We start from the raw sequence: 26,818 nt of genomic DNA on the forward strand, positions 1-26,818 counted from the left end.
GCAATGGACGTCTGCTTTGACCAAGCTTATCCTTAGGCCAAACAAACATTTATGTTGCTTTTGGGTAACCCGACCGACCCTATTTTTTACCGACCGTTTTTTTCATTTCTAAAAAAAACTTTTAAAAAACCTAACCTCTGGCACATTTTGCAAACCATACCGAAAAAAAAAAATATAATAAAAAAAAATCGACCTACCGACCCTATTTTGTTTGGTCACTTTACCCTAAACCAACATAATATATTTGGGTTAGGCCTTAAGACAGTTCTAATTGTGTATAGTTGGCTGATGTATGCAGTAGTTCAGGTTCAGAGAAACAATCGATTTCATAAATTACTGTTCACATTTTTACATTTTGCCAACTGTAAATGTAATTTTAGGACAAGCAAACAACGCGTACATCATTGATATCATGCTGTCAACCGTCCTAAGCTGGAAACACAAAAGTTAGAAACAAAACCCCATTTCAGTAATAACACCAGGTGTGTAGTGTTTAAAAAAAAAAAAAGTGTGTGTGTAGGTGTGTGTTTGTGTGTGTGTGTGTGTGTGTGGGGGGGGTCTTCATTCTCTCCCTCAAGGACAGACGGGTAATCGAATATGTGTACATATGTTTTCAACCATCAACTGAAACCTGAGCTGCAGCACTATATATTCGTGATCGAAACGTCGCCGTTTTGATTGGCCCAAACCGCATCTGGTACGTCTGTATGATACGTTCACCGCTCAGGGGTATATCAGCTACATGAAGTATTATATACTGCACTGATGAGAGATTTGAATGTTGTCGATTTAGTTGACATGCAAAGTACATAGGTTGTAGTTCGCGGAAAACATACAGTACGCATGAAAGACAAGCAGATGTTGCCATGAAAAATGAGATAAAATCAGTTTTCAGAGCTGTCAAGTTGTCAGTGACATTTGTATATACTATAGACTGTGTATGCGTTGGACTACAAAGAAACATTCATATTCACAACCTGTTTTTGTTTGTATCATACCTTTGGAATTATAAACAAAAAACACGCATGTATTTCTTCGGGGGTTATTGTGCGCTTGTTCACGTTGAATTAAACGCGGATCCAACACTCCAAAAGTGTTCATCTTTTTGTACGTTCCAAATTTAAACTCTTAAAATCGACTGTTGAATATACAAGAAAAATACATTCAGAAAATACTACTTTTATAAAATGCCAAAATAGGAGAAAGGCCGTAGACACGTATGTATGTTTGTGTGTGTGTGTGTGTGTGTGTGTGTGTGTGTGTGTGTGTGTGTGTGTGTGTCCACTCGCGCGTGAATCCAGGGGAGGGTGTGAAGTGGAAGTAGTACCATTCGAATCCCCTCCCCAAGCATTTTGAGCACCTTCAATAAACCTACATTCCCCACTACAGTTTACACTTTGATGACTTTCACCCTTCACGCACAGTACAAACACATCTACTTCATTAATCCTCACCAAAAGTTGGGGCGGCGTCTTCTCAAATACCTACCCATCCCAGTTTCCAAAACACGGCTTACATCGAATCCGCAAAGATGGGTCATTGCGCCTTCACGCCGACAAATCGAGCGATTACCGCCCCTGCTATGACAGATCAGCGTCTCATGCGGGTCAAAGGTCCCCCTCGCTGTGACAGCCGGGAAGGTGTGACGGAACTTGCCGAAGATGACGTAATCCTCGTGTCACTCCGTCATTACTTCGAGACGGACGCCCCTTGGCGTTGGGATCGCGTCGAGGGAAATGGGATCTTGGTGGCAGACGCGTGAAGCATTTGTGAGGGTAACAGTAGGGGGTGGGGAGGGCGTGTCCAGTCTACCTGGAGTACCTGCAGTGATCAAGGACATTTCTGTTGACGTATAATGACTCTGGTCGTTGCAGTGTGCTGTGTGGTACGACGCCGAGAACAATGCAACGTCCGCATCAAGTAACGTTAGCATTAAATGGGATTTACACCCAGGCGGGTTCAAAGCTGCTGAAAGCGATTCTCCTCAAGTAGGAAATAGTCAAATAGTCAAATAGTCAAAGGAGCGGATTGGAAGATGGAAATGTGGTCGGAAAGGAATTGGAATGTATGTGCTCGGGTATTGAAATTATACCTCTTTTTTGGGGGAAACGAAAAAAAACAAAACAAGAAACACACCCACCCAGACACCGACATACACAGACACACCTACACGCACACACAGACACACACACGCACACACACATACACACACACACACACACACACACATGCACGCACGATCGCACGCACGCACGCACGCCTACACAAACACACACACGCCCACACACACACACACACACACACACACACACACACACACACACACACACACACGTTGTATTTTTCTTACTTACTTTCTTTCTTTCTTTCTTTCTTTCATTTGTTGCGTGCAACATTGCCTTTTTTCTCTGTTAAATTGGTACGTACCATTGAATTATCGCATTATTCACGTTCAACGGGTATAGTTTTCATGTGGTCTGTAACCCGGTTGAACACCTAGTGGATTTCTTTTTCCTCAGTTATCAATCACGGAATGTACCGGTCTCGACTTATCAGAATCGCACATACCTTCAAAGTAACTTTTAGCCTAGAATGTACCTTATCGGCACAGCTTGATAACATTGGTTGCCTTAAGTGTAAGTATTTAGGTATACATACTTAACATTAACCAGCAAGTTGATAAACTCACATCAAAGTCAGTTAGTCACAATCTGTAAAGGCAACATTTATTCACTTATCATCGATAGTACGGACAACAACATTACATTTCATTGACGAAAACACACCTTTATCAGCTAAACCTCACGTCAACTGTAAATGTTTGGTATTTTACCAGTTTTAATTAAAAAATACCGGAAAATAAATCGTCAACCAGACGGTTTGGATGCCGCGTCTGACAGAATTTGTTTCTTCCTGCCAAAAGATAAAAAAAAAAAAATGTTATTATTACGAATGAATTTGACTGGTTACCCTGAGCAAATAACCATGCTTTTTTGTGCGATCTGTTAATGTTATCGCTGCATTTTGTGTAAGTTGAATACCACGTACTTTGCAAAACACCTACCACACGATCACTGCCTCACGTTTTCGGATAATATTTGCCCAGCTTGCCAGGATTGATCATACGAAGACTTACGGAAACAAAGGAATAAAATACAATAATGCCTATGATATTATGCGTGTATGTTTTAAAACCAGAACTATATATTCGTCAACTGATTATTGAATTAAGAAAAGAAAAGTGTAGCAAAAACAATATTCTTGTCGGTAAAGTCAATAATGAGGGTACACGTAAGCGAGATAACCTTTATTCGTATCGAGAGAAGGTTGTAGCATTCGTTAAAAAGAAAAACAAAAAACCAACAGCTCTTTACCAAGAGAAACGTCTGCGTGTGGCAATGGGTTGGGAGAATCCAGACACACTTTTGTTCAGTTAAAATTGGTTCTATCTGGAAAATCTTTCCTTCTGAAGTTAATCCTCGATTTTGGAATTAAGAAACAGACAGACAAAGAACACACTCGTCGCAATGAGGGAAACCTTTCATGGAGATAAAATGGCTTTATTTTATTATATCCTATTTTCTCCATGTAAGCCATTTAATGATATTTTGTCAATGTAAGTTGCACATGCGACTTAGACATAAAGGGAGCACGGGCTTATCAAATTGGCACATATTTATAATTCTGTTATCGAATGAGGTATGTCTGCAGTGGCTTGCCCATTCAGACACACTGGAGACCACAAACCGTACTGTCTTTAGTAAAAATCGTTTTTGATATATTTGACCGGAGAAATGTCTTTTTATCGATAAACTCGTGTCCGTAGTAGCTTGCACACACAGACATACTGGAGACTGCAACCCATACCAGTGTTTAGTAAAATCGTATTTGATTTGACCGGAGACATTTCTTTTTATCGTGAAACTCGTGTCCGTTGTGGCTTGCACACACAGACACAACGCGGAGACCCAAACCCAGACAGGCCTTGGTAAAATCGTATTTGATTTGACCTGATACGTAGCGGCATTGTCGTCGGGCCATTTGTAACGTGCTAAATATTGACGCCTGACAGCGGCTTTGTGAACCAGGCGAAGTAAACTGCGCGGCCTTCGCCAAAACTCCGCAGTGCTGCAAAAATCTACCCCGGTTAGGTAGTGGTCTATGTGGGTTGGCTTGTCAGAAGTTGGACGGACTCTGTACGTTAGAGGGCGTCTTTATAGCTTGTGCAAACCTTGATAAGGGCTTCGACTGAAAAATGATACGAAACGAAGTACCTCTGCAAGACATTTCTTTATTTGGTGTTTAACGCGTTAACGTAGTTTTCAACCGTTCAAGGTTATATCGCGACGGTCTGCAAGACATAAGTTAAGTAAAAGTACGCAGATGCAGGAGAGGAGGACTAAGGAAAAAAAATAAAAATAAATGTAACTCTGTTAAACGAAAATCCATCAAGAAATTTTAGAGCGCGCAAAAAAAAAAAAAAAAAAAAAAAAATGTAACTCTGTTAAACGAAAATCCATCAAGGAATTTTAGAGCGCAAAAAAAAAGACCTCCTGATAAATACGTTTACGCAAAGAAGACAACTCTGCAAGCTGACATTTGACACAGGACGTCTGTGTTCCACTATCAACGAAGCCGGAGCATAAATGCTTCCTTTTTTCGTTTTATTAGAGCATGTCTTCAGTTCTTTAATAGACTAGTTGTCATTAGAAGTAATCAATATGGGGTTGCTCGATATTTAAGGATTTTTGGAGTAACTGACGTCTCACACGCACAGCACTGAAAAACAAGCTTTACATTTTCATATACACTTTACTACACACAAACAACCACGCCAAAATATTAATTCAAAACTAAAATATAGGCTTACCAACGCATTTTTAACGTACTACAACATTTATGGTGTTTAAATTCCCAAAGTGAGCTTGAGATTCTGCCAGATCTTTTAATTATGGTTTGGGACGCCGAGACATAACTCGGTGACGTTTTGACGTTGTCTCGGCAAGATGCCTCGCATTGTTGTCGCATGTCCGATGGCGATGTATCGGTCTCTCATCTCACGTCTACGACAATAAACCGACATTTGCATTCTTGTTCTGTCTTCCATGTGACGGTCTATGATCGGGTGATACGAGGGGGTGGGTCTTGCTCGGTTCAACATGCTTGGTTGACTATGGACGGTTCGTTTTGCTGAAGGTGGAAGACTGGCGAGTTGTTTTCTCGTGTGGTATTTTTGTTGTTGTTGAGAAAAAAGTGGTGCATTTTACTGTCGATTCAACGTCTGATTTTGAGAATCCCATTTTGATTATTTTAAGGTTTATACTTCTTCTTTTTCCTTTGGTCTGAAGAAAGGCATGAGTTACAGAAAACATGAATTCTGTGTGGGAAGCTTCCACTGGCCTTTTTTGTGTAACAATTAAGCTTTTGAGCTTAATATAAACAGAAACGGACGTCAAAAACAGACAAACAAGCAAACAAGACGGACGGATAGTCGGCCGGGCGGACGAACGAACGGCGAACGGCGAAAGAAAGTAAGAAAGAAAAAGAAAAAGACAGAAAGGAAAAAAGGAAGAAAGAAAGAAAGAAGAAAAAAAAGAAAGAAAGAAAGAAAGAAAGAAAAAAAGAACGGACGGACGGACGATCGAACGGCGAAAGAAAGAAAGAAAGAAAAAGAAAAAGAAAGAAAGAAAGAAAGAAAGAAAGAAAGAAAGAAAGAAAGAAAGAAAGAAAGAAAAAAAGACAGAAAGAAAAAAAAGACAGAAAGAAAAAAAAGAAAGAAAGAAAGAAAAAAATATAAAGGAAATAGGGAGAAACAAACAAACAACAAACAAATAAACGAACACACAAAATGTCGTTCTCTCTCTTTTAAAACTATCACCAGTTAATCCTCAAAGTCACAAACAACTACGATGCAGTGATAAGTTTAAGCCTGCACACAAAGAGCCCAGTAGGGAAAACAGCCATGGGTCTGGTAACCGATACGATATCTTCAACTTTTTATCTTCGCAACAACATCCTTGATCCTATCTTTTGACACAATCTTCGGTATATTATTTTCCCCGTGTCCCGCTAAAGTTACGACGTTGCACTAAAGTCTATATAAATTCTTTAGGGCCATAACTCGTCCCATAACATTTTAGCCAACCTTTCTTCAGTGAACTATTCATTCATAGTGTATTTTAGAACAATTCTAGCTCAATCATCCACGCATCACAGACCCGTAAAAAACCCACAAAAAACCCAACAGCTGCGTGTCACACCTTTGTGACACATTGACGATGGTGGAAAAGATTTGTTCTGTAGTAAGTTTAGTCACTAATCAAAGTAAATGTAGCAGAAAATACTGGGGGGGGGGGGTTATGTATATACAAGAGAGAGAGAGAGAGAGAGAGAGAGAGAGAGAGAGAGAGAGAGAGAGAGAGAGAGAGAGAGAGAGAGAGAGAGAGAGAGAGAGAGAGAGAGAGAGAGAGAGAGAGAGAGGATAAACGGGGACTAGAGAACTCTTTTTTTAAAAAAGACACTTTATTGTGTTGATTAGTTAATGAGATATTCAATCTTCTAAGTAATCGAACATTCAGCAATAGAGACTCGATTAGTTAAATAACAACAAACAAACAAAAACACACATTTAAACAGTGTTAATTAGTTGCTTGAAGAAATAAGGCAACTATACTTAGCTGTCACTGACAATAGAAAACTGTCACAAACCAGATTGCATGGGCTACTCTTAACAACAAATGTGTAAAGTCTGTGAACATGGCATGACTTTTCAAAGCATTCGCTAACGCTGTTTGAACGTCAGACCCGTCTGTCCTTTAAAAACTCTGACAAAATGAACCGAGACTCAATTTGTCTTTAACACAAAAAAAACCCCAAAAAACAACAAAACAACTAGTGTGTTTAAGTTCTGAAGAAATAAGACAATTGCAATGAACTGTCATAGTCGATAGGCAATTGTCACGCTGCGGGGTTTGCTATTTTAAAAAAGGGATAACTATTTAAGTTTCACTGCATGCATTGATTTGCATAGCTTTACAAAGAATTCTACCGTGTCAGTTACGGGTTATCAAAAAGTCAGCAATGTTAGTCCTTTTAAACCTTTTACACAGTGTGCAAAGTCTCAAATTGTTGAATAAAAGCCTTTGGCTGTAATTCTTTGCTTGACAAATTAGACAAATTAAATTACCTGTCACCAACGATAGAACACTATCACAAAAGCAGATTGATTGGGCACTATAAACAACACAATAAAAGGTAAAGTCTGTGTGCCCTTCAGAACCTTAAAGTCAAAGTCTTTCTCCGTGTAAACGGTTCGAATCACTATCTCAGAGAATGCATCGGAATTTGAATAATTAGAGATCGCAGTTTTAAAGAGTTAACAGAGAACATTTTGTTATGAATTCATTTGCTAATGTATCAGAATATTGCTATTTCATATGTTACGTTCCATTGGTCAATTGGACAAAACTGAGCTCAGTGCAAAAGTGATATCGACGACATTTCCGTCGATATTGATATTGCTTCCCCACTTCAAAAACAAAAACACCTACATTTAAAATCAAACAAATATATATGAAAATGTAATGATCCCAGAATTTAGTTGAGCAAGTGACTAAAGACATTTTGAAAGAAAAGACATTTTGAAATACTGAAAAGTACAAGAAAAGAGGGAACAAAAAGAAATAATAATCAGAGGGAGGGATATGGAACAGCCAAAACTGAGACAAATACTTATGTCTCGACATGTATTTCTCTCTCTATCTCGACTGTATACAGAGATAAGAAGAGCCTCGCTTTCACCTAGATCCTGCCTAAAAACAATGTTCAGACCTCATGTTCAGACTCGGCGTAATGATTCCGAAAGGACTACTTTTTAGCGGTCAAGTTCAGTCGTCCGCATACTCGAAGGTGAAAAAAAGATGACACGTTTTGCTACAGTATCGGAGGATGAACTGTCGAAGAAGAAAAAGAATCTCGTGCCAACCACTACGCAGAAGACCATCCGAGTTGTCCAGAAGAAGTTCTGAAACACGTCACGTTCCAAATCAAAAGACGACATTCTATTCTCTTACGTCACTATTCTTGGTTTACGGTACCATTCGGCGGCTTTGCTACGAGTATGCCATAGTCTTGGTTGGCCGAGACCTGGAGGTGGAATGCGAGTGATTAGGTTTGTTGATTTTGCTCGGAGAAGTGGTCCGTGTTCAAGCAAGTTTCTTTCTTCTTTGAAAACAAAAACCCTAAGACCAGTGAATGTCGAGATATATATGTTAATTGGATCTGTGATCCAAACTCGATTGACCAAAAGCCATGTTTGGATCACAGATTCAATTAACGTATATTGTAATTTCTTTACAGTAAATACAAAATGTCCAGAGAATTAGCAATATATCTAACATTGACTGGCTGTGTGGTGATACCTTCTGCTATTGGTCTGTTACGACAGTGATATCAAAATCTCGACCTCCAGTCTCGATTTTGATATCACTGTCTCAACAGACCATAGCAGAAGATATCATCACACAGTCCGTCAATATTATGAGTTATTTCTAATATGCTGACTGTTAGCAAATGATAGAACACTATCAAATAACGGTTTTATTACCGTTTAATTCGACCAAAAGAAATTTCGAAGCGACCCCGCGAATTAGACAGAACAGCCGCAATGGGAACTGGAGCGCTCCTATCTGATTATGTCTGTCAGTCAAAGAATTCTCGTAACCTGGGTCAGCCAATCAGAGTAACACACCTTACGTGATGAATATTCACAGGTCAAATGCGTTTGACACACAACAAACCATGTTGAACATGCGTTTCGGTTGCTTCGCTTTTTCTTGTTGAACAGAGAGCGACAGATTTAGAACCGACTCCAGACGGATGGGAAATGACGTAAAGATACATTTGACGTAAAGCGAGTGACCCAATTTCACTTGATTTTCCGAACTTTGATAATTTAGATTTCAAGTGAGCGAGTCGGCGTTGCACACTCAGAGGATGGGCGGTGCCTCGCTGTTCCGTAAAGCACCCACCGACAAAACTCGCTTTTCGGTATATTTTTTTTTTTTTTAGATAAATAGAGGATTATCTGACAGCATTTGAAGTGTCATTCTTTAGAATAAATCACACTGATATTTCTGATTTAAATTTTTACTTTGTCTTGTTTATTTTTAGCTTGATAAACAAGGGTCCCTGCCTGAACGTTATAATATTTAGAGGGTCACCTAGAATCCGTCCTGATTGGTCCAAAAGCCATTTGGGGCACTGAATTGGTAATAATGGGTAATATTTCAACTCTGCACAAAAAGCAGTTAGGGTGTTGATTTTTGATATGAGTCCAAGAGTGAGGGGATGGTCTTTTCCCATGTAAAAACAAGGGTAGTCCTGAATTAGTGAACGAAAATGATGGGGCTCACTGTCCGTCAGGTCTAATTGCCTATGTTGGACATGAATTGATTTATGCGATATAGAATTAGTGAGCTATACAGCACTGTTTATATGGGAAAGGGCGGTGCCTTTATCGGAACCGTCTGTCACCCGTGTCAGTGACGCTTTATCAACGTCAACTCTGTTAGGCCTTTATAACTCTGCCAAAGTAGGCCTAGTGTTCAAACTTATTGCTGTCAGGATTGCAAACTCTTTAAAACTACGAAATCTTAATGCCCATGCACTCTTACCCGCTCAAGTGGCACCCATTCAAACCTTAAGTAACTCCACATCCTCCGCTGTTGGGTTGCCTGCGTTACGGGTTAACAGGCGGGTGCTAGGCAAAGTTGAAGCTTGCGGCGATAAAGATTATCACCTATCAATTACTTCATCCCTGATCAATCCGTTTTGGGGCGTTGATCTACACGGTAGCGATAAGATCATTCTGTAAGCAGTAAGGCCTGTAGGCTAAAAGGGTTGAGGATAATTTAAAGGCTGTAGCTACTGCATGGGTTGGACTTTAAAGACGATTTGGGGTATACTCGACCGGAACAGGGTGTGATGAAGCGTGCAGGGAAAAAAAAGTAAAGAGCGAGAGAGAGAGAGAGAGAGAGAGAGAGAGAGAGAGAGAGAGAGAGAGAGAGAGAGAGAGAGAGAGAGAGAGAGAGAGTGTGTGTGAGAGAGAGAGTAAGAGAGAGAGAGAGAGAGAGTGAGAGAGAGAGTAAGAGAGAGAGAGAGTGAGAGAGAGAGAGAGAGAGAGAGAGAGAGAGAGAGAGAGAGAGAGAGAGAGAGAGATAGAGAGAGAGAGAAACAGAGACAATGACAGAGACAGTGAAATAGGATGAACAGTTTTCTCCTTATTTGTTTAGTATTTGACTCAAGCCACCTTGTAGTGCTCCTGTGCTTGATTAGATGTAAACAAATTCCACCCCTAATACAAATCACCGGTAGGCAAAACAAAAGGAAATGAAAGTAAACTTACAGCGAAGCGAACAACACAAGAACAATAAAACAAGTCGCGTAAGGCGAAAATACAACATTTAGTCAAGTAGCTGTCGAACTCACAGAATGAAACTGAACGCAATGCAATTTTTCAGCAAGACCGTATACTCGTAGCATCGTCAGTCCACCGCTCGTGGCAAAGGCAGTGAAATTGACAAGAAGAGCGCGGTAGTAGTTGCGCTGAGAAGGATAGCACGCTTTTCTGTACCTCTCTTCGTTTTAACTTTCTGAGCGTGTTTTTAATCCAAACATATCATATCTATATGTTTTTGGAATCAGGAACCGACAAGAAATAAGATGAAAGTGTTTTTAAATTGATTTCGAAAATTTAATTTTGATCATAATTTCTATATTTTTAATTTTCAGAGCTTGTTTTTAATCCAAATATAACATATTTATATGCTTTTGGAATCAGAAAATGATGAAGAATAAGATGAACGTAAATTTGGATCGTTTTATAATTTTTTTATTTTTTTTTACAATTTTTAGATTTTTAATGACCAAAGTCATTAATTCATTTTTAAGCCACCAAGCTGAAATGCAATACCGAAGTCCGGCCTTTGTCGAAGATTGCTTGGCCAAAATTTCAATCAATTGTATTGAAAAATGAGGGTTTGACAGTGCCGCTTCAACTTTTACAAAAAGCCGGATATGACGTCATCAAAGGTATTGATCGAAAAAAAAGAAAAACATATCCGGGGATATCATTCCCAGGAACTCTCATGTAAAATTTCATAAAGATCGGTCCAGTAGTTTGGTCTGAATCGCTAAACACTGAGTTATTATTTACGTAACAGCTTTCTTTCTTTTTTTCTTTCTTTGTTCATTTATTTTTTTATCGCTTCATTTTATTTATTTATTTTATATTTGATGTTTAAATTGTTTTTAATTGATCACTTTATTTACTTCTTAGTGTATGGGTTTGTCCACTGGTTCGTCAGTCCCTGTGGAATTCGTGATTGTGTGTTTTTTTCTCATGTTTTTTTTTCATTTGCTCATCCAGTTTCTTGAATGTATTTCTTCCTCTGTTGTTTACTTATAGACTCTTCTATTCACAGAATGATGATGGCCATTAAGAAAAAGAAAAAGTAAAGGAACTTGAGAAGATATTAAAAATAGTTGGCAAGCAGTGTTGGTACAAAGAAGCATGCAAAAACGCGAGAGAACAAAAATAACAGAAGAATTAAACGACCGAGAGCAAAGGAGACATACAGACAATGAAGCTATCAGTCAAGCAGGCAATTAAACTAAAACGTTGACAGAATAAAGAAATAAAGAAAGAAGGAAAGGAAACACAAATTTAAAAACAGTAAAGAAAAAAACGAAAGAAAGAAAGAAAATTAAGAAAGAAAATTAAGAAGGAAAAAAAAAAGAAAGGAAGAAAGAAAGAAAAGAAAGAAAGAAAGAAAGGCAGACAGAAAAACAGAGAGAAAGAAAGAAAGAAAAAAAGAAAATAAAAAAAAAGAAAGAAAGAAAGAAAGAAAGAAAGAAAGAAAGATAGCAGACAGAATCAGTGATTATTAATTAAACTTGTCATTATTTTGTTTGTCTGAACAGATGCTGTGACGCCAAGAATACACCGCACAGTTCTCCAGATTACATCTGGAAGACCGGCCAAACCAAGAGACCCCTGAAAGTAGCGACGACTGGTTTTCTTGGATACTAATTATTACAAGCCATCAGACGTATATTTTGATGCCACGGTAAGTTGAACATAATTATGTTCAAAGTGTTAAAAGTACAGCCGCCATTATTCATCTGTGTGGATGTTTCTTGTGTTTGTTCTTGAATGGCTTTGTTCCTGTGTGCCTTTTTGTTTTGATTTCAATTCTGTATTGTTGTTTAAGCTACATATTTATTTTTACACAAACTGTCATTCAACAAATCTGGACTGTTTCATTAAAAAAAATAATTGCATGGTGATCACTATATATATTTTCAAATATGTATATATTTTCGAGTATATATACTCGCCTTCAGTGTGAATAAAATATATTTGTATCGAGACATATATTGTAGAATGGCGCATTGCAGTGTAATGTAGTGCGAAATAAATGGAATGATGTGTCAATAACCGACAATCTCGTTATGTATGGACAGCTCCAGTGAATCTCATACTGGGTTATAAAACAGCGCTACAGACATAGCCTAAGCAATCAGCACAACATAAACATTGGATTTCCCTTCTTTGAGCCATGTGACGTCAGAGGCCTACAGAACTTCATATTTGGGCGTTTCAGGTTGACCGAAACTTTAAAGGAACTACAAAACACACGTCATGTCTGCATGCGTGTGTGCTGTTCAATGTCAAAACAACAACAAAGTCAGTACATGACGTGTGTTTTGTAGTTCCTTTGAAGTTTCGGTCAACCTGAAACGCCCAAATATGAAGCTTATATGTCTCGACATGTATTTCTCTCTCTCTCGACTGTACACAGAGATAAGAACAGCCTCGCTTTCACCTAGATCCTGCCTAAAAACAATGTTCAGACCTCATGTTCAGACTCGGCGTAATAATACCGAAAGGACTACTTTTTAGCGGTCAAGTTCAGTCGTCCGCATACTCGAAAGTGAAAAAAAGATGAAACATTTTGCTACAGTATCGGAGGATGAACTGTCGAAGAAGAAAAAGAATCTCGTACCAACCACTACGCAGAAGACCATCCGAGTTGTCCAGAAGAAGTTCTGAAACACGTCACGTTCCAAATCAAAAGACGACATTCTATTCTCTTACGTCACCATTCTTGGTTTACGGTACCATTCGGCGGCTTTGCTACGAGTATGCCATAGTCTTGGTTGGCCGAGACCTTGAGGTGGAATGCGAGTGATTAGGTTTGTTGATTTTGCTCGGAGAAGTGGTCCGTGTTCAAGCAAGTTTCTTTCTTCTTTGAAAACAAAAACCCTAAGACCAGTGAATGTCGAGATATATATGTTAATTGGATCTGTGATCCAAACATGCCTTTTGGTCAATCTCGATGGCAGTTTATTCCACTCGCCCTACGGGCTTGTGGAATAAACTTCCATCTCGATTGACCAAAAGCCATGTTTGGATCACAGATCCAATTAACGTATAGTGTTTGATTGCATGTGTGTGTGTGCTCGTTCAATCGTCAAAACAACAAAAGTCATAATACCTGAAAGGAATTCGATCGATACATAAATGTTATTTGCGTTTTTGACCAATATATGACATTTTACACAGATCTCGACAGTCATTGTTCACCTCGACCGCTGGCTTGGTCTCGGAGAACAATGACTGTCTCGATCTGTGTAAAATGTCATATTTTGGTCAAAAACGCAAATAACGTATAATAAACATTGCACTACATTACATATTTCACATCAAAGAAAACATAAACCGCAGAAGCTACAGAAACTAATCTAACAATCCAGGACATAAACCGAAAGCTTCGGTAATGAATAAAATGCATTGGCGCATGGCCTCGAGCGTCTTAAATGATCGATATTCACGCTTCAGCGGACTTCATGGCTAATTCATTGTTAGTACAAGTTCCGAGTTATTTTGCTGTGTGCAGAGGTTGACTGGTTCGCCGTCATTGATTGTATCAAAGTGTGTGTGTGTGTGTGTGGGGGGAATTACGTACGTATATGTAAGAGAGTGAGTGCGTGCGTGCGTGCGTGCGTGCGTGTGTGTGTTTGTGTGTGTGTGTGTGTGTATACGAGCGTGTGTGTGTGCGTGTGTGAGTGTGTGTGTGTGTGTGTGTGTGTGTGTGTGTGTGTACGAGCATGTGTGCGTGCGTGCGTGCGTGCGTGCTTGCGTGCTTGGGTGTATGTCCGTGCGTGTGTGTGCGCGCGCGCGCGTGCAAGCGTATGATTGAGACTCAAAGGCATTGCTGCTGTTGAGACTGAAAGGTCGTGATGAGTTGACATTCACCCATCCATGAAGGCCTGGAAGAACCCGCACTTCCGCCGAGCGCAAGTCGCTTCAGTCCTAATGCTCGATAAAATGTAGAGGTGCACTGCGTACAGGGATGAGTGCCACCGACGCGTTCAGAAAAAATATCAAATAAGAACAATCTTTAAGCCTTGATTTTTTCAGACGACGGAGAGCAAGTTAGTTCTGTTCTAATGCTCGATAAAAAAAAATGTAAAGGTAGGTGCACTGCGTACAGGAATGAGTGCCAGAAACATAAAACAATTAAGTCTTGATATTTTGAGACGACGCAGAGCAAGCCTGTTCATTCCTAAATGCTCGATCAAATGTTAGGGTAGGTGAAGTGCGTACAAAGATGATTACCGCCGACGCGTTCTTGAACATAAAACAAATCTTTAAGTATTGATTTTTTGAGACGACGGAGTGCAAGTCATGCAGTTCTGCGCCAATGCTCCATCCAAATAAGTGTAGGCTTTCTCAATGCCACCGATGCGTTCTTTATTTAATCTTTAACATTTAAAAAATCTGTAGGTATTGATAGTGTGAGAAGACGGGGGGATATTAAGTCAGTTCAGTCCTAATCCGCCTCGGTCCATATTTGTGTAGGTGTATGGATTGTTCAAACCATTTAAGACGTGCCTAAGCATTCGAAACGTCACTTGTTGACCCTTTTCACACATTTATTTGTAACAGGATTCACACAACTGTTTGTAAGGGTGTCAAGATGGCGGATGAGTAGGGACGTCTGTTGTTTGCTCTCGCAAGAAAATGTGAATTGTGTTGAGTTGCAGTGCAATGTGGTGTTGTGTTGGCGTGTGGTAGGCATGTGAAGGTGTCTGGACTATGCTTTTTCATATGTGTGCTGTCTGCGTTGCCAGGTTGGTGTGATAATGGCCATTCTTTGGTATTAACGGTGTGTTTTACCTTCATATCGGACTGTGTTATCGGCATCGTATTCGTATTCGTGTTGAACATGCATTGCACGTGCTAGTGTTTATGACGCTTGAGACACACCCTTGCGTTGCGCTGTTATTTGTGGCACAGGCGCAGGGAAAAAGTATTTTGAAGTTGTAGGTCTACATTGAGTGATACTTGTTGAACCGGACTTTACCAAGCTGTCAATGTCGAAGCGGCTTGCTTCGCCCCTTCAAGACCCCGAGAAGCGAGTCTGTCCCAGTGATAGCTTCAGTGATCCGGACCCTGACGAGACGATCATCACCGGCACCCCCGACATGGCGTCCAGCACACCCAATCCCAAGGGCAAGGCCAATCAGGAGGAGCAGCGGCTGAAGGAGAAGCTCCAGACCTTCCTGAGCGATCCAGACCTCGTGAAGGCCCTCTCGACAGCAGTTGCAGCACAGGTGATCAGCGAGTTCCGCAAGGAGTTAGGCGAGCTGAAGGCGGAGGTGGCGCACTACAGGGGTGAGCTGGAGAAGCGGGACGACGAGATCGACCAGCTTCGGGACAAGGTTGACGACCTCGAGCAATACAGCAGGAGGAACTGTATCCGCATCAACAATGTCCCGGAGCTGGACGGCGAGGATACTGATAGCGTCATCAAGGCTGTCGGCAAGGCGGTAGGCGTCGAGCTCACCGACGCCATGCTCGACAGGAGTCACCGAGTTGGGAGGAGACCGGGACCAGGTGACACTTACAGCAGAGCCATTATTTGTAAGTTCGCCTCCTACAGGTTCAAGTCAGCTCTGATGAGGAGCAAGAAAACCTTAGCCAAGACCGATGCTAAGAAGATCCTCCCCGACCGCGCATGGGCTGCAGCTAGGACGCCGACCCAAGTCTTCATCAACGACGATCTAACTCAGGTGCGTTCTGAGCTTGCTGCCAAGGCAAGAAAGTTGAAGAAAGACAAGAAATTCGAGGAGACGTGGGTACGGGATGGGACAATTTTTGTGAAGCGCGGTAGTGCAGTCACCAGAGTGACCACCATGCGCAACCTGCTCGCTTTGATATAGGCAACCTAGATGCATTGTCTCAAGTTTCCTCACATAGTGCGATGTATTGTTTAGAATATGTATAGTGACTAAACGAGTATCCACAATATAGCCTATATACAATATATATATAATATACAACATGCAGTATTGCATATTAAATATTCTGCGCTTCTATGTACTATGTACTACACACTATGTTGATGATGGTTTCATGAGTATAGTTAAGCCATGGTATGCACATCTTATGATAAGTTTAAACATTTATAAAACATGCAGTGAAAAACAAACAAACATCCTGCGCCACTTTGTACTCTTTTGATAATGGCTCAATGTGTACAATTGAGTTGTGGTATGCACACAATAGCGTAACATAAAAAAATACTATGTCATATATCTCAAGTACATTGTACCTGATTCGATGATAAAAACAAAATGATGATAAAATCATGTACCTATGAACATGTACCCGTTGCACCCGTTGTGTCAAACAACTTTGCCTTTGCTCATTCGGCGCCTCGTTTCCTTTTGCCACCAGCTATTTGTGCACGTTTTCGCACGAGGACTGTTCACGTATTTTCACGTGTCTTTTAAGCTGGTCTGCGTGTCTCTTCAGGTGTGCCACGCCTGCCCTAGTTTGTGCACGTATTAAAAGACCACAGGCCAAACGACACAATTTAATGCGGTCAGCATTTTACCCTTTGTCTTGCATGTGAACATTAAATGTTGTTCAAGAGAGCAAGTGGCAGTACTTTCTCTTCTATTATCTCTGGTTGTTTTAGTTATTTTTTTAGTTATTTTTGAAATAGTTACCTTTGATTGATACCTTAGTTTACCCTATATTTTACATTAACACGCGAGACTGCGTGTCTAAATATTTTGTTTTCGATTGTTTTTGATTGTTGACTTTAACTGTCGACGTTGTTGATTGTGTGTCTGTTTGATTGTTGTCCACAATGACTTTATGCCTGATGCAAAAGGATGGAAGTCATTGTATGCGTGTGTGTGCGAGTGAGTGTGCGAGCGCGTGTGAGTACTGTTGTTAGTTTAGCATTGGTTTTTTTGTTTGTTGTTTTTTGTTGGTTTTGCCTTTTCACTTTTATTGTTACATGTTTGTCTACCATAATTTACCATTATTATTTTGACATTATTTCAAATTTGTTATATTAAAATCGTCCGCCAAATTTCATTTGCTTTTAAGAGTACGCTCATAAGCTTAGCTTGTTGTGCTCCATGTTCCTTATTTCATGTATGCGGTAATAGTACCAATGGAATTTACTGAATAAACTTGTTTAAACCAACTGTTTGTAACTGAAGTCCAGAATTCTGATCTTATCAGGAAAAAACCCGTGAAACAAAAACAAAGTAACAAACAAAGAAAAACATAAAAGACCCACACGCACACATAAAAACCCAATATTTTTGTTTATCGTAAAGTTAAATGTATAAAAACGCAAACAATATGTGTTTTCAGTTAACGGACTGCAGACGACATCAGCATTATCCTGATTTTAAAGAATAAATAACATTATTTACTCTTCTTCAGAAAACCGTCGCAATTCCCGTTCTTTGTTCCGCACCAACATTCAAAGTATTTCACGATAGGATTGTAATCCTGTCTGTCAGTGGCGATGGTTTTTTAAAGGGAAATAGAACTGAATATTTAAAAAGAATAAAAATGTTTGATCATTTTTCTTGTTAGATCAACAACAAAAATTGCGCTTGAAAGAGACAATTGCAATCTTTAAATCAGGGTTGGTTTTGTCAAAGTATACTGGATCAAACTCGCACCAAATGAACTTGAATCGACCGAGGCAGTCAACCATAGCAGACATATTCACATTTAAAAGGCTCTGTAGAGAGCCAGGGCTATGTAGTGCGCAGATCGTTTGTTTCTTAACAAAGATCTTTTCTCTTAATGGGATTTTGTTTTGGTTTTAATCCAGAGGGCACTTCTTGCTTCTATTAAAATTCCAGGATGAACAAACTGTCCATGGAGACTATTGTTTGTTAAAATCTGTTTTGAGTGGCAAAATGTATGAGTGGGATTGGTTTTTGATTATTGTTATTTTCTGAAATATTTGTTTTTAAAATTGCCAAGTCTTTTTCTGTTTTGATTTCTTAACTGAGTTTTGCAAACAACTGTCTGATCACATAAACGCACACGCACGCGTATTCTCATCTCGCGCACACACACACACACACACACACACACACACACACACACACACACACACACACACACACACACACACACACGCACACACACGCGCGCACGCACACACACACACAAACACACACACACACATACACACACACACGCACACACGCACGCACACACACACTACGCCCCCCTCTCCCCTAACACTCACACAAGGGCAGTGCAGTGATGACTTGGCGTCCAGAAGAAAACCCGATTAGTCCAACACCTCCGTTAGCCTGGAAATAACCCAAAATAGGACGCCCCCAAAATTAAGCCAGACACATTCATCTCATTGGAATGAAAATAACAGACACATTCCACAATCTAATCTAGTCCACCCCCACCCACTCAAACGCATCACCGTTGGGACATAAAAGTATACAAAATGAAATAGAATGAATCTTACACGATTATTGGCTAAAGAGCAAAAGCCAGGACTACGCGGCAATTGTTGTATCCGAGTCATCTAGTGCACAGGCATTTTACACAATAACGATCTACATTTGCGTAGCTGTAGGGAGGTTTCGCTTCAGTGAATGGCTGGTAAGCATGCTTTTTTTTTTATCGTGGTCTGCATCAGCGTTTTGGTTTTAACCTGGAGTGATCTTGGATTACCTGACATCATCGTTAAGGCAAGAGTTTGTTTTTTGAAACTAACGAGGTTGTGTTTTTTTCTGTTTTTCTTTTTCTTTTTCTGTTTTTGTGTGTGTGTGTGTGTTTTTTTTTTGTTTTTTTTTTGGGGGGGGGGGGGGGGGTGGGAGGTTAAAAAGCCTATCACACGGTCGCTTCACCTTTGAGAAATGAAAACACACCAAGTTAACTATTAATTGGAGCTTACGTGATTATAGGCTAAAGAGCAATATTGTTGCTTCCTGAATGCAGCATCCGGGGTCACCCAGGACACAGTCGTTTTATACAATGACGATCCAAATTTGCGTAGCTGTAGAGGAGTTCTGTTGCATTGGATGACACATGGTTTCTAGGCTGCATGAACTTCGTTAACCTAGGATGATCCTGGGATACCTGACACCATCGTTAAAACAGGATTTTGTTATAAAAACTAACAAGTTCGTCTTTTCTGCGATTTAAAAACGATTAAAAGTGATAGATTTTGTTTACATAGCTTAATTATTATGTCATTAGAAACGAGAGGAATAAGGGTTCGGCTGGAGTAGACCTTTAGAACATTGAATTCGTAAATTCGTCTCTGAATTTTGGTATCGTTATTCTTGTTTGTTTGTTGTCGTTTTATTTTGTTGGGGGGGGGGGGGGTGGAGGGGGAGGGGGGGGGGGGTGGGAGTCATTACATTACTATCTATTGTCATGAATCTGGGCACAGAGACGATACAAATAACGAAAACTTACAAGATGTTAATTCTGAAAAGATAAGACCAGACAACACACGAGCTCTTCAAATATTCATTTTACATAATTATATACATTTGTTTGTTTGTTTGCTTAACGCCCAGCCGACCACGAAGGGCCATATCAGGGCGGTGCTGCTTTGACATTTAACGTGCGCCACACACAAGACAGAAGTCGCAGCACAGGCTTCATGTCTCACCCAGTCACATTATTCTGACACCGGACCAACCAGTCCTAGCACTAACCCCATAATGCCAGACGCCAGGCGGAGCAGCCACTAGATTGCCAATTTTAAAGTCTTAGGTATGTCTTCTTCTTCTGCTTCTTCTGCGTTCGTGGGCTGAAACTCCCACGTACACTCGTGTTTTTGCACGAGTGGAATTTTACGTGTATGACCGTTTTTACCCCGCCATTTAGGCAGCCATACGCCGCTTTCGGAGGAAGCATGCTGGGTATTTTCGTGTTTCTATAACCCACCGAACTCTGACATGGATTACAGGATCTTTTACGTGCGCACTTGGTCTTGTGCTTGCGTGTACACACGAAGGGGGATAAGCCACTAGCAGGTCTGCACATAAGTTGACCTGGGAGATCGGAAAAATCTCCACACTTAACCCACCAGGCGGCCGCGGCCGGGATTCGAACCCTCGACCTTCCGATTAGGAGGCCGACGTCTTACCACCACGCCACAGCGCCCGTCAAAGTCTTAGGTATGACCCGGCCGGGGTTCGAACCCACGACCTCCCGATCACGGGGCGGACGCCTTACCACTAGGCCAACCGTGCCGGTATAATTATATACAGGAAGTATTGAAACGGTGCATTGATTGCATAGCATTGTCACGTGGTCGCCCCGGGCATTTCTGGGTAATGACTATGGCCTCGATACCATCTACTCAAGGGAAAGCATTTCTTGTCAAGAAATGAGCAGTGCACGTTGCCGTAATTGTCAGGAATGAATATCTTTCGGCTTAGTTAATGTGTGCTTTCAATTGTTGACTGTCTCGGATTCTTTCCCCGTCTGTATTTGATGGAAGGTTTCGATCTTGGTGCCCTGGTTTTGTACAAGTAATAGGGCTTTTTACACACAAGTTGTCTGGAGCTGTATTTCTGGAGTCTTGAACTATGTTTTCTTTTTCTTGGTTTGTGTTTGTTTGGTTGGTCCTATGCTGGTGTCCTGTCTTTGTAATACTCTACCTGCTTGTCTGGGGTCTTATTTCTGGAAATTGTTAAGGTGCAATATGTATGATTTTGCTCTGAATTGTTTACTTTTAACTTCGTCATGGAGGGGTAGATTCAGGGCAGACAAAGTACACATGGCCCGAAGAAAGAGTCAGCACGATCGACTTAAAACTAGCTAAGAAGGGGATAGTGGATTGAAGAAAAGAGACAGAGAATGACAGAAAAAGGGATGATGAGGGTAGGGATGGGGGGGGGGGGGGGTGAGAATGAGTTTGGGGGAGGAGGAGAAAGCTAATCATTGCATCGTTGATTTGGACTTGAGTAAAATGCATGTAGATCAAACGGAAAACTAAGAGATAGACAGACAGACAAACAAAATACTGATGGATAAAAGAACCAGGCAGGCAGAAGGTCAGAAGGTCAGACAGACAGACAGACAGACAGACAGACAGACAGACAGACAGACAGACAGACAGACAGACACATTTTCCACATCAGTTCCTTCTATTGTAAACTTAGTTCTATTCGAACATCGAGACTATTTTCTGGTTTCTATCGCACAGCAGGCTGAAAAGTCAATTACTTGGTCGACGTCCGTGCAAACCTCCTGAGACTCGAAAGTCACCACCTACACCTCTTCATCCAGTATCAATGTATCCATGAAGCTATTCTTCACACTATCTGAAAAATTCACAGATTCACAATCACCATGCCTACATACCCTATAGATTTCCTTGCACACGGTGGAACATAAAAGATACATAGGCGAGAATCTGACAGTTCAAAGCAGAAAAAGCAAAAATAAAATAAAAATGAAAAACACACAGGGCGACTATTGGACAAGACAAGAAACACAGACGACATACAAAAAAAGTCAACGGACATTGAACAATAAACGCCCATACCGCAAACAAGCCAGTGTTGGTCATTGGACAATGACATCCCTAAAGCGCAGAAGAGAAAACCAAGGACTACCATTGAACAATCGAACGTATACCAAACACTCAGCACATAAAAAAGCAACCTTGCGGCGACAGCTACAAAAAACACACTCATTAGAAATCCCCCACAGCGTGACTGAAGAGAGAGAGAGAGAGAGAGAGAGAGAGAGAGAGAGAGAGAGAGAGAGAGAGAGAGAGAGAGAGAGAGAGAGAGAGAGAGAGACAAAGACAGACACAAAGACTGACAGACAGAAACAGAGACAGATAGAGAGTCAGACAAAGACAGAGAGATAGAGAGAGAGACACTCACAGAGAGACAGACAGAAAGACGTACTGACAGCGAGAGAGTATTAAAAAGCCGTGGCAGAAGCCACGGCCATTCTTCAAGACATTCGCACCCAGCCACCCTCGGGTGGGTTTTGTTCCAGGACTATTCAGCAGGTGGAAAATCGTGGGGCGAAGCGGCTTGTTTTCTTCTGTGAGCCCTGAGCGTTGGCCAAGACTCGTGTAATTGTGATTTTCCCCTCGGCTGTCATCCTGCTTTTGTCAGTGCGTGTGCCGTCAACCGTGGTCTGACTAGGGGTATCTTTTTAAGGGAGACCTTGAGGGGAGGGGGGACAGAAGAGGATTGGTGGGGTACGGGGGTAGCTGGGTGGGAGGGGGCGGGAAGAGGAGAACGGGTGGAGGAGACAGAAAGCGAGAGGGAGAAAGAGTGAGAGAGAGAGAGAGAGAGAGAGAGAGAGAGAGAGAGAGAGAGAGAGAGAGAGAGAGAGAGAGAGAGAGAGAGAGAGAGAAAGAGAGAGAGAAAGAGAGAGAGAGAGAGAGAGAGAGAGAAAGAGAGAGAGAAAGAGAGAGAGAATGAGAGAGAGTGAAAGCTAGAGAAAAAGAAAAAGAGAGAGACAGACAGACAGACAGACAGACAGACAGGCAGGCAGGCAGACAGACAACAGACAGACAGGCAGGCAGGCAGGCAGACAGGCAGACAGGCAGGCAGGCAGGCAGACAGACAGACAGACAGAAAGAGACAAATATAGAGCCGTAGCCAGTAAAAGCCAGAAAGAGAGATAGAGTGAGCCACCTGAGGTTCAATCACAGTTCTGCTGAAGTCGTAAAAATAAAGACTTCGTTTTCTGTCTTGAGGAAAGATGCCTAGCATCGTACCCTCCCTCTATTTTACTTCATCCTAGTTATAACTACTCTGTGTTGCAGCCGGTGGCAAATTTGTCTTACAGCGTTTTCTTGGCGTTAAAAGGCATAGTACTTTCAGTTTAAACGGTTCTGTTCATTATCTAGGACTTTAGATATGATATACCACCACTTGGACACATACCAACAACCAACCTCCTGACTGTATTCCGTACAAAGTGAACATTCTTTGATGAATGCATTTCTGGAAAGCCATTGGTGAGTTTTTAAGAAATTAAACCATAGAAAAAGTCCCATTCCACATAGAAAAAGTCCCATTCCACATAGAAAGCAGCAAGGTTGTTGCTTTTCGGCATTTTTCTGAGTAGAGGGCTGGCCTGATCTCATGTAAAGTTTGTTTGTTTGTTTTTTTGCTTAACGCCCAGCCGACCACGAAGGGCCATATCAGGGCGGTGCTGCTTTGACATTTAACGTGCGCCACACACAAGACAGAAGTCGCAGCACAGGCTTCATGTCTCACCCAGTCACATTATTCTGACACCGGACCAACCATAATGCCAGACGCCAGGCGGAGCAGCCACTAGATTGCCAATTTTAAAGTCTTAGGTATGACCCGGCCGGGGTTCGAACCCACGACCTCCCGATCACGGGGCGGACACCTTACCACTAGGCCAACCGTGCCGGTCTCTCATGTAAAGGCATGGCCTGATCTTATATAATGATGAATAAAAAAAAAACAAGAATGGTATGTGACCGGAACGTTTATTGGACAAAACAAAACGTTACATTTACTAGTAGTAGGCCTACGTCGAAATAGACAGACAGGCAGACAGACAGGCAGACAGACAGACAGGCAGACAGACAGGCAGACACTTATGAAACAGATAATGAACGTTCCAATGACCTACCATTCTTGTTTGTTTTATTCTGAATTTTGGAACGTTGGCAGTCTCTCTGTTTTTTTTATTTTTATGTGATGATGAGAATCGTCAGTTTACACAGGAAGGACTGTGGCATAGTCAACCGTCGACAACTTACGCAACCATAATTAATGTTTTTTGTCACAGACGTTGAAACGTATCTTCCAATTTCAAACGCACTCCCCCCCCCCCCCTATTTTCCTCCCTCAACTTTGCAATTGAAAAGAAAACCACCATGATTGTTCAAGTTCTAGCGCTGGCGACACCCTTTCCTCTAGTTCCTTGTGTAAGACCTTTTCAGTCTCGAAAAAAATGCCCATTAAAACTTGCACTCAGCTGCACCCGTTTTAAACTGACTGCACAATTGTTGCGCTCAGTGACACACAGACAATGGCGTTGATTTGGCCGGCGCGAGAAAGTACGAGAAGAAACGAGAAGAAACGAGATCACGTCTACGTTCTATAGCGAACGGAAGACCCGACTTCGATGTCTTCGTCTCTATACTATGAATTCTTTCAACTGTCTGTTGAAACAATGATTGATGATTACACTGATCGATGTATTTTATGCTTGGAAATTTAAGAGAGAGAGAGAGAGAGAGAGAGAGAGAGAGAGAGAGAGAGAGAAAGAGAAAGAGAGAGAGAGACGGTGCAGCAAAAATGAGGGATGGGGTAGGGGTGAGGCGTGGGGTGGGGGGGGGGGGGGGGGGTGGGGGGTTGGAACAGACAAAAGGAACAAATTAAAGATAGGATGTCAATGGAGGCAGCGTGTCTTGAGCACGGATGAGGAGAGTTATTGGAATCTCTTTATCGCAAAACCTCTTCTTTAGCGTGTCATGTCACAAGTCACATGTGACAAGTCAAAATAAATGTCAGTAATGCCTTTATCTTTATATTCTTGCTTTTTTCTATCTGTCAGTTTCTCTGTCTATGTATCTATGTATCTACTTATCTATGTATCCATGTATCTATCCCCTGTCTGTCTATCTATCTATCTATCTATCTATCTATCTATCTATCTATCTATCTATCTATCTATCTATCTATCTATCTATCTATCTATCTATCTATCTATCTATCTATCTATCTATCTATCTATCTGTCTGTCTGTCTATCTATCTATCTATCTATCTATCTATCTATCTATCTATCTATCTATCTATCTATCTAGCTAGCTAGATTTGGCAGCTTCCACCCTTCTTCCTTCCAGAAAAAGTTACTGTTCCAGTCACTCAGTACACAAGCTTAAATCATTTACACCCAGAGTCGGAAGTTCCTGAGGTTCACCAGTAAAGTTAAGTGCTGTTTATATGACAGACTTTCAGCCGACTTTCAATCGATTTTTGACCGAACCAATTCAGTTGAACATCGCTGCCAATGTCAAGAGCGCTAACACTCGGCTGACTTGCACATTCTGGCTCTTCCGGGCGCATTTGTTATGTTCCGGCCTCAGCGGCTCGGGAGCGACTTTAAACCAAACTAAAGTTGGGGAAAAGTTGGTTGAAAGTCTGTCATGTGAACAGCACCTTATAGACTTCTTCCAGCTAGGCCACGATATTACCGTCATTATTGCAATCAACTTTTGTGATCTATTTTCCGCTTTTCGTCTCAGTAACGGCCTGTTTTCTTTGTAAGCGGAAGTATTCAGGAAGCCTTTAAAGCGCAGTCAAAAGCTTTGCCGCAATCTTTTCTTAATGATGATGTTATCAGTTCGATATTACGCTTCTAAAAATGTCGTCCGCCGCGCCGGCGAAATGGCAAACGGGGCGAGAGAGAACGGAAATAGATAGTCGCCCTATTGCGAGGGCGGTGACGTCATAATGGGTGACGAACAATGGGGCGTGGTTTGGGATTATGATCTGAATGGTGGTGATCGTTCTAAACGGGTGGCTGGTTGTCGATAATTTTCCTTGAGGTGTGAACCAGAACTGCTGCAGAGCGATTGTTATATTGCAGGAGCACGCAGCGCATAGCAGATCGATTCTGTTTTACATGCAAAGCACGGAGTGTACTTGTTTAATGTTTTCCATTTACATTTCAAAAATCCGTGTTTGTTGACGCTGTCCAAGACGAATTTTACTGTCGCTATGACGATTCCAGAGCAGGCTCTTTACGGTTAGACACACAGAGGAACCCCCCTTTTAAGACCTCCAAAAATCTGAGAAAATCAGGTCTTAAACAGTAGGGAGTCTTAAAATGGGGGTGGAGGGGGCCCGGGTAGCTCAGGTGGTAGTGCACTGGACTTGTAATCGAGAGATCGCTGGTTCGAATCCGGGCCGGGACGGACACGGATCAACTTTATGTGCAGACCCAGAGAGGGTATCCATCTCCCACCCCCGTGTCACCACAATGGCACGTTAAAGATCTTGGTCATTCTACCATAAGTGCAGATGGCTGATACCACCTAAACACCCATACATCAAAAGCCGTGAGGGCGTAAAAACTCAAATCGTATAAACCAAATCATGTCCAATATAGGCAATTAAGACCTGACGGACAATAAGCCCCTTTAAATTCATAGCATGGGGGTGGATTTACACAGGTTATGAACAGAAAATCTTTAAAAAAAAAAGCAAGGTCTTAAAATGGGGGGAGTCTTAATTGGGGGGGGGGGGGTGGTCTTAAAAGGGAGGGGGGTACTACTGTATTATTACCAATAGACTATTTATTGGTAGGTTGCTGGTTCATGTTATTTTAATCATAGTTCTCACGCCCAACGCTCAACTCTCAGTCTTGCACACTGCCCAATATTTGAGAGTGTCTCTGTTACTATCCCGGAACACACTGTTTGTTT

General features: G+C 41.3%; 1 protein-coding gene across 2 annotated transcripts in view; it reads left to right on the top strand.

Annotated features, from left to right (window-relative positions):
* The window catches only part of LOC138962074 (four-jointed box protein 1-like), an 89,477-nt gene that overhangs the window by 15,389 nt on the left and 47,270 nt on the right, over positions 1 to 26,818 (top strand). The window contains exon 2 of one of the 2 annotated variants that reach the window (XM_070333783.1): positions 11,983 to 12,128. The gene's annotated coding sequence lies outside the window, so the exon portion shown is untranslated. Of the gene's footprint in view, positions 1 to 11,186; positions 12,129 to 26,818 lie in introns of those variants that run through there. The other variant, XM_070333782.1, reaches the window with a different exon arrangement.

Source organism: Littorina saxatilis, linkage group LG3 (genome assembly GCF_037325665.1).
Source record: "Littorina saxatilis isolate snail1 linkage group LG3, US_GU_Lsax_2.0, whole genome shotgun sequence".
Classification (NCBI taxonomy): Eukaryota; Metazoa; Mollusca; class Gastropoda; order Littorinimorpha; family Littorinidae; genus Littorina; species Littorina saxatilis.